The following is a 9,634-nucleotide window of genomic DNA, read 5'->3' on the forward strand; positions in this document are numbered from 1 at the left end:
AATTCACTTGTCAATATCTAAAAATATGTCTGTTGAGATATTTCTTGGTATTGTGCTCAGTATGTAAATCAAATGGAGAGAATTGGCATCTTAACAATCTTGTCTTCCAACCCATACACACAGCATATCTCTCCATTTGCTCAGATCATCTTTGCTTTATTTCATCAATGTTTTGTAGTTTTCAGGATACAGATCCTACACATGTATCATAGATTATAAGCTTTTTTATTTCGGGAGGTACTATTTGAAATATCTTTTAAATTTCAACTTTCAAAAAATATATAATAAATAAGTAAACAATTTTCAAATCTCAGTTTTTCCGAACTACTATAAATCTTTGTGGGAAGTTTCCTTGTGTGGAAATAAGTTTTCAGTTCATTTGGGTAAACACCAAGGAGTGCAGTCGCTAGATCATATGCTAAGAATATGTTTAGTTTTGTAAAACTCTGCCGAACTGTGTTTCAAAGTGACTTTACCAAAAAGAAAACCAAAACAAAGTGACTTTACCATTTGCATTTGCACCAGCAATGAAAGAGAGTTCCTGTTGCTCACTAGAATTTGGTGTCATCAGTTTTAGATTTTGGCCATTCTAATAGGCATGTAGTGGGATCCCTGGGTGGCGCAGCGGTTTGGCGCCTGCCTTTGGCCCAGGGCGCGATCCTGGAGACCCGGGATCGAATCCCACGTCGGGCTCCCGGTGCATGGAGCCTGCTTCTCCCTCTGCCTGTGTCTCTGCCTCTCTCTTTCTCTCTGTGACTATCATAAATAAATACAAATTAAAAAAATAAATAAATAAATCTAATAGGCATGTAGTGATATCTCACGATTGTGTTAATTAGCATTTCCCTGATGACATATAATGTGAAGCATCTTCCCATATGCTTACTTGCCATCTGCCTTTCTTCTTTGAAGAGATGTCTATTAGAGCCTTTGGCTCACTTTTCTTTTCTTTTCTTTTCTTTTCTTTTCTTTTCTTTTCTTTTCTTTTTTTTCTTTTCTTTTCTTTTTCACTTTTATTTTCTTTAATCAGTTTATTTTTTTATATTATGTGAAATTTTTAAAATTTAAATTCAATTTGCCAACATATAGTATAACACCCAGTGTTCATCCCATCATGTGCCTCCTCAATGCCCATCACCCAGTTACCCCAACCCCCCCGTCCACCTCCCCTTGCAACCCTTTATTTGTTTCCCAGAGTTAGGAGTCTCATGGTTTGTCTCCCTCTCTAATTTTTCCCACTCAGTTCCCCTCCTTTCTCTTATGGTCCCTTTCACTATTTCTTATATTCCCCGTATGAGTGAAACTACATAATGATTGTCCTTCTCCGACTGACTTACTTCACTCAGCATAATACCCTCCAGGTCCATCCACATCAAAGTAAATGGTGGCTATTCGTCCTTTTTGATGGCTGAGGAACATTCCATTGTATACGTAGACCACATCTTCTTTATCCATCATCTGTCTATGGACATTGTGGCTCCTTCCATAGTTTGGCTTTTGTGGACATTGCTGCTATAAACATTCGGGTGCAGGTGCCCCGTCACTTCACATCTCTATCTTTGGGGTAAATCCCCAGCAGTGCAATTGCTGGGTCCTAGGGCAGCTCTATTTCTAGCTCTTTGAGGAACCTCCACACTGTTGTCCAGAGTGGCTGCACCAGCTTGCCTTCCCACCAGCAGTGTGAGAGTGTTCCCCTTTCTCTGCATCCTCGCCAACATTTGTTGTTTCCTGTCTTGTTAATCTTGTTCGCTCATTTTTAAATCAGCTTGCTTATTTTCTAATTGCTGAGTTTTAGTTTTAAGTGTTCTCTGCATATTTTAGATAACAGCTCTTTTTTTTTTTTTAAGTTTATTTCAGTAATCTCCACACCCAACGTAGGGCTTAAACTCACAACCTCAAGATCAGATCAAGAGTCACGTACTCTTCTGACTAAGCCAGCCAGGTGCCTCGAGGTGATAGTTCTTTATCAGAAATGTGTTTTGCAAGTATTTTCTCCCAGTCTGCAGCTTGTGTTCTCATTCTCTTCACATTGACTTTCAAAGAGAAGTTTTTCATTTTAATGAAATCCAGCTCATCAATTCATTCTTTCATGCATCGTGATTTTAGTGTTGTATCTAAAAAGTCATTGCCATATTCAAGGTCATCTAGGTTTTCTCCTATGTGATCTTTTTTAGGAGTTTTACAGTTTTGCCTTTTACAATAATGACTATGATGCATTTTGAGTTAATTGTTGTGAAAGGTGCAAGGTCTGTGTCTAGGGCATCTGGATGTCTAGTTGTTCCAGTATCATTTGTTGAAGAGATTTATGTTTGCTCCACTATATTGCTTGTACTCCTTCGTCAAAGTTAAGTGGATGATATTTATGAGGGTCTATTCCTGGGATTTTTATTCTGTTCCATTGATCTCTGTCTATTCATTCACTGGTGAGGTACTGTCTTCCTTACCGTACCCTTATAACAAGTCTTGAAGTTGGGTCATGTCAGTCCTCTGACTTTGTCCCACTTCAGTGTTGAGTTGGCTGTTCTGGGCCTTGTGCCTCTCCATCACTTTATTGATATCCATAAAATGATTTGTCTGCTTAAGGGAGTTTTTTTAAAATATTTTATTTATTTATTCATGAGAGACACACACAGAGAGAGAGAGAGAGAGAGAGAGAGAGAGAGGCAGAGAGAGAAGCAGGCTCCATGCAGAGAGGCCGACACGGGACTCGATCCCAGGTCTCCAGGATCGTGCCCTGGGCTAACGGCGATGCTAAACCGCTGAGCCACCCACGCTGCCCTTAAGGGAGTTTTTCTTTATGAATTCCAGAAATACATTAATTAAGCACCAGGAACCTCTGTTCTGAAATGCAATTGGAATACATTATTTTCTGCACGAAAACAAGGTGATGAATAAGATGGAGCAAGATGACTCCACTTTTTTGTTTTGGGGGGTTTTTCTCTTCAGGGAGTTTCTCCGTTTTCTCATCATAAGGGATCGTTAAAATAACCAGAAGACAAATGACACCAAATTAATAACAGTGTAGATCAAACGATCCTCTATTAACTATTCTTACTCGATTGTAGTTGGGGACTGTATTGCTTAAACTGATAACTACACATGCTTCTCCGGATGCCTGAGTGGCCTTAGTTATGCCACATACGGTGACCTAAACTATAACTATTTGGTGACGCTGACCATGTGGCTTCACCAAAGTCATGGTGATCCAGACTGAGTTGAACAACAAATCCCAAAGTGGGGCCACCTGTGCTCTTCAGGTTTATTTTTGTATGTGGGAAAGTGTGAGCTACAGAATAACCCTCTGTTGGAAATGGAGTTGGTTTTTGGCCCAACTGGTGCGCTCTGTAATCATTGGCAATGACACCGTAGACCCGCAGGTCAGTTTCAACTCCCTCGTGCGGATCGTGATGGATTATAGCTTTGCCTTGGACCTCACCCTGGCTGTCTGAAATAAGAGCCACTGATCCCCTTTGGCGCGTCTGCACCCTTGGCAGAGAGGGGTATGATTGCGGTAAAGACTGCGAGGTGGCCTCACCCTGCTGCTTGGAGTCCTGGTGATGGAAGCTTTGATTAAATGCTGAATGAGACAAATTAAGTGAATTTGCTCCCAGCCTCTGTGGTCGGATTAATCAGAGTGGCTGATGGGGTGGCAGGCTCATGTGAAAATCCAAGGTCAGCCAAGAGTGCGTTACTGTGGCCCAGGGGCGGAGTGTGGAGAGAGCCCATGTGCCTTGGGCCCCAGCGTCCCTGCCTGTTCTTACCGTGGATCCCAGGAATCCCCTGGATGCGAAGCCTTGAGCATTCCTTCCGAGCCGTTTCTGCAGGCTGTGCGTCTGGTGAGCAACCTTGGGCTGGGGTAGTGTCTCCCCCGAAGAAGGGCAGGCTGGCGTTCACTTCCAGGGCAAACAACGAATCCCCTAAACTCAGTATTTCCTCTAATGCAACTCCCTGGGTGCCCAGGCATCCGTCGTGGGCCCTTTGGGTCCCTTCTGCGGGACTTTGGGGGATGAGGAGCTAATGCAAAGCTCTGAAGATACCACTTTTGCTGTGAGCGGTAAAGTCCTTTGCCTCTGACTCAGGACTTTTGCGTCTTCTGCTGACATCCACAAAGCAGGAACAGGCTAACTTGTCAGCTTGTAAGCGGCGTAAAACCCTGCGCCTTACCCACCTCTTGACAATCCTACACTTGGATTTGGCTGACTGTGTCGCAACAGTCCTCTAACTTGTCGTCTGTGTCCGTATTTCTTGCAAACTGGAAGCCAAATCTGGAAGTTTCATCCGATGCTGTTTCAGCTTGAAAGACAGAAATACTTTGCATTCAAGCTGTGTTCTTCGATGGCCCACCCTTTGGCCCTCCCTCCCACCCACCCCTGTCAGGAGACATAGTGTCAGCTTGGCCACTTTAAGCGAAACTAAGCTTACTTAGCAGAAAGAGGTGGTTTCAGTATGTCACAAAATTCCGCATCAACATTTCAGCTCAGCACTCATTGGTGGTCATTGCCTGGATCCCTTATTTCGTGAGTGGATTTGTGGATTTTTTTTTTTTTTTAAAGATTTATTTATTTATTTATTTATTTATTTATTTATTTATTTATTATGATAGACACAGAGAGAGAGAGAGAGAGAGAGGGGCAGAGACACAGGAGGAGGGAGAAGCAGGCTCCATGCCGGGAGCCCGACGTGGGTCTCAATCCAGGGACCCGAGGATCACGCCCTGGGCCAAAGGCAGGCACCAAACCACTGAGCCACCCAGGGATCCCTAGGATTTGTGGATTTTAAAGGGTGACATTGAAATGGAATCATTCTCCCCATATTAGTCCACCATAATTCTTTGGTAAAGGACAACCTTCTATCATCGACTAATGGGTTACCCTGAAATTAGTTCCGTCCTTTGACCTAGGATGCAAGGGTCTCTTCTCTGGGCCCCTTGTTTCAGGGGACCCTACACTGAAGTAACTTCTTCAAAATGAAACTATGGGTAAAGGGACACTGCTTTATCCGTATCAGCTTACATTTGTGCTCTCACCTTCATGGTAAATATATATATATATATGGTAAATATGTGCATATATGAAGTTTTCATTTAGCTCTTATTTCATTTTTCTTTGTTCTGTTTTTATTGAAGTTCAATTTGCCAACATATAGTAGCACCCCTAGTCATCCCATCAAGTGCCCCCCTCAGTGCCCATCACCCAATCACCCCAGTCCCCCACCCACCTCCCCTTGCAACCCTTTGTTTGTTTCCCAGAGTTAGGAGTCTCTCTTGGGGGGATCCCTGGGTGGCGCAGCGGTTTGACGCCTGCCTTTGGCCCAGGGCGCAATCCTGGAGACCCGGGATCGAATCCCACGTTGGGCTCCTGGTGCATGGAGCCTGCTTCTCCCTCTGCCTGTGTCTCTGCCTCTCTCTCTCTCTCTCTCTCTCTGTAACTATAATACATAAATAAATAAAAATTAAAAAAAAAAAAGGAGTCTCTCTTGGTTTGTCTCCCTCTCTGATTTTTCCCATTCAGTTCCCCTCCTTTCCCTTATAATTACCCTTTCACTATTTCTTATATTCCCCGTATGAGTGTAACCATATGATGATTGTCCTTCTCCGACTGACTTACTTCGTTCAGCATAAATATTTAGCTCTTGTTTCAAAATGTCCAACAGAAAAAGGGGTGGTAATATTCAAGTGTTTATTTGAAGTTGTGTTTGATAACTTTGCTCACAAATAAAATACACATTCTGCCAATTTGCTTTTCTAGTAAAGCAATGAAACCATCAAGACTAAGTGTTCATTTTACAGAGAAACACTGATAAATTTGGCCAAAAACATCATATTTCTGATATTCAGGGGAAACGTCAGACAATCATCATAGTGTGATGGGAATGGGTTTTTAATCTTCTAAAGGATAAAAGTTGGGGTTATTTGGGTGGCTCAGTTGATTGAGTGTGGGACTCTTGATTTTGGCTCAGCTCATGATCTCAGGGTTGTGAGATGGAGCCCCACATTGGGCTCTACACTCAGCATGAAGCCTGCTTGTCCCTCTCCCTTCCCCTCTGCCCCTCCCTCCATGTGTTTTCTCTCTCTCTCTCTCTCTCTCTCTCTCTCGCTCTGTCTAAAATAGATTAAATCTTTTTTTAATAAAAGGATAAAAGTCTATGGGAAATGGATAAATAAACTGATATACAATAAAACTAAAAAATATACAGTATTAAAAACACCACATTTCTGGGTGGCTCAGTAATAGAGCGTCTGCCTTCGGCCCAGGTCGTGACCCTAGGGTCCTGGGATCGAGTCTCACATTGGGCCCCCCCGCAGGGAGCCTGCTTCTCCCTCTGCCTGTGTCTCTGCCTCTCTCTATGTGTCTCTCATGAATAAATAAATAAAATATTTTTTTAAAAATCCCCAAATTTCTCATACAGCAATACGATGGACAATTCTCACAGGCATTAAGTTGAATAAAAAGGCCAAATGCAAAAGAATACGTATGCTATGATACTGTTTCTCAAAAGTCCAACAACACGCAGTGAGTGGTAAAGAGAAGTCAGATTAGTACACATCTTTGGTGTGTGAGGAGTTGCCTGGGAAGGGGGGGCAAAGGGAGATTGAGGTGCTGGAAATGTGCTAGGTGGCAATGTGGGGGGTGGTTATGAGGTCTGTGTGTGTATAAAAACCCATCAAGCTCTATACTTAATATCAGTGCACTTAGGTATTTTACTGCGTGTTTAGTTTCCTGTTGTTGCTGTACAAGAAACTACAAATTTAGTGGCTGAAAACAACACAAATTTATTATGATACAAGTCAAAAATGGGTCTATAGGGCGGCATTCCTTCAGGGTGTTCTCGGGAGAATCCACTCCAGGGCTTTTATCCAGCTTCTCGAGGCCACCTGCATTCCTTGGCCCACATCACCCAACCTCTGCTTCCATCGCCTTGCCTGTCAGACCCTCCTGCTTCCCTCTTACAGGAAGCCTTGTGACTAGTTGGCCTACCTGGATAATCCAGGATAATCTCCCCATCTCAGAATCTTTAACTTAATCACATTTGCAAAGTCCCTTTTGACATGTAAAATAATATTCACTGGTTCTGGGGATTTAGGACTCGGATTTCTTTGAGGGAGAGCCCAATATTCTGCTGAACAGGTATGAGTCATGCTTTTCTTTTTTTTTTTTTTTACTTCAATTAAAAATAACACAAAAATTAAGTTGATGAATGATACACAATAGATTGTCTTACAAACTACCATGATAATGAAAAAGAGTTTGAAATGTTGAATGTCTTTTCTAAGAAGTTTTGCCGCGGAAAATTATTTTAGAAGACTTTGTTCGCTATTTGGTATACTGTAGAATTTTTTGATTTAATGAAAAATAAAACGTTAAGGTTAAAATATTCCAAAATTCTATGACGTATCTTTTCAATATATTTGAAAAGTTAAAAGAACTCTTTTTTAAGCTGAAAGAAAATGAGAACAATTTCACTAACGTGAAGGATATTATCATGGAATTTATCAGCAAACTTACACTGCTTACAAATAACTCTTTGTTCAAGATTTTTCAATTTCCATCCTTGCAATTAATAGATAGAAATATGCTTAATGATACTGATTGGGGAATGTATTTGCTCACACTCGGCTATTATCTTTAAAAGCATCATAGATAATTTAAAGATTTTTTTTTTTTATTTAAAACACTGAGTTAGGGGATCCCTGGGTGGCTCAGCGGTTTAGCGCCTGCCTTCAGCCCAGAGCGTGATCCAGGAGACCCGGGATCGAGTCCCACATCGGGCTCCCTGCATGGAGCCTGCTTCTCCCTCTGCCTGTGTCTCTGCCTCTTTCTCTGTGTGTGTGTGTGTGTGTGTGTGTGTGTCTCATGAATAATAAATCTTTTAAAAATACATAAATAAATAAAAATAAAACACTGAATTGGAAAATTTATACATTTGAAATGAGTGTAGACCATGTTAGCCAACTTAGCAGAAATTAATGAATCATAATAAAAAACTAACAAGAGAAAACATAAAGATTTTGAGGCCAAAGGGCAATCTAATCAGTCTAATTACACAAGCTTCTAGATCCAACTAAAATGTTCCTACCTAATTTCTTGGAAAGATAGTATTACTAACTTTATAGTTAGTTGAAAAGGGGCACCGTGCACTAAGCAGTTACTGCAAAATCAAGAAAACTAACTACAAACACATAACAGAGAAGATTACAGAGTCATATTATTAGGTTCAAAGCCAATATTACACAATTAATTGAGATACTATGGGATCCCTGGGTGGCGCAGCGGTTTGGCGCCTGCCTTTGGCCCAGGGCGTGATCCTGGAGACCAGGGATCAAGTCCCACATCGGGCTCCCAGGGCATGGAGCCTGCTTCTCCCTCTGCCTGTGTCTCTGCCTCTCTCTCTCTCTCTGTGACTATCATAAATAAATTAATTTAAAAAAAAAAAAGAGATACTAAGTGCAAGGATTTTACTGAATTTCATTAACCAGGTTGTTTAAAAAATATACTACTGCCATGATATATATAATGTATATTTTATTTAATATATATTTAATTTTTAGTGTCATGATTAGAACATTGTTTACTGACATTATTTATTTACTTGGAGGTTATTATTGGACTTCCACCCCCCCCCCCTTTTTATGGAGAGATTTTGTTTAGTTATTTGAGAGAGAGCAAGAGAGAGAGGGAGCACAAGCAGGGGGTGGGGCAGAGAGAGAAGCAATACTCAGGCCCCATCCCAGGAGCCCGGGATCACGACCCAGCTGCAGGCAGACGCTCCCCGACCAGCCACCCAAGCGCCCCTTGTTTTTCACTCTGAAGCTAACGCTGCCCTGAGAAAGAACCATACAACTTCTCTTTAGCCTTTCCTACTAGTTTCTGTTCTCAATCCAGACACTGTTCTCTGATAGTATCAAAGCATCTGATCGCCGAGATACTGTCAATCACGAGTGAGTGTATAGGCCTCCCTATGTAATAGTAAGGGCATCATGTTGATCTTCCGAAATTAAATGTAGAAACGTTATATTATCCGTGAGTTACATTTCAAGAGAACGTGGGCAACATATTCGTTATGTAGAAAGGAAGCATGAGGCCTGTTGAGGATGAGAACCAAGGGCTAAAGGAAGCGATCCTGGGGAGGAGGCCCTGGGATGCTGGGCCCAGGCGAGGCGGGGAGGCAGGGTGGGAAAGATAAAGCCTGACGTCGGGCCGAGGGATCCGGGAGGGAATGTGGTCTGACTGTTCCCTTTTACAAAAGTAACTATAAAATGAATAGTCCGTACAAAAACTGCCAGTAATCTTTATGAGCATGTTTAAAACATGTACACAGGGATTTAAAAGATTGTGGCACCTGCTTTCTGACTCCCTTATTAATTAAGATTAAACTGACCGTGACTATTCTTTGTAGTCAGATAAAATCTTTGTTATTTGAGTTATAAAAAGTCCTGCCAAGGGGATCCCTGGGTGGCTCGGCGTTTAGCACTGCCTTCGGTGCTAAAACACTAACTTAGAACATATCAAACCTAACTGTAGGAGCTGAAAGTATATAACTCTATATAACTCTAGGGAAAAAAAAAAAAAAAACTATGAGTAAATTTCTCTGACCTTGGATTAGACAGTGGTTTCTTAGATATAACACCAAAAGT

The sequence above is a fragment of the Vulpes vulpes genome, chromosome 6 (assembly GCF_048418805.1).
Source record: "Vulpes vulpes isolate BD-2025 chromosome 6, VulVul3, whole genome shotgun sequence".
Lineage (NCBI taxonomy): Eukaryota > Metazoa > Chordata > Mammalia > Carnivora > Canidae > Vulpes > Vulpes vulpes.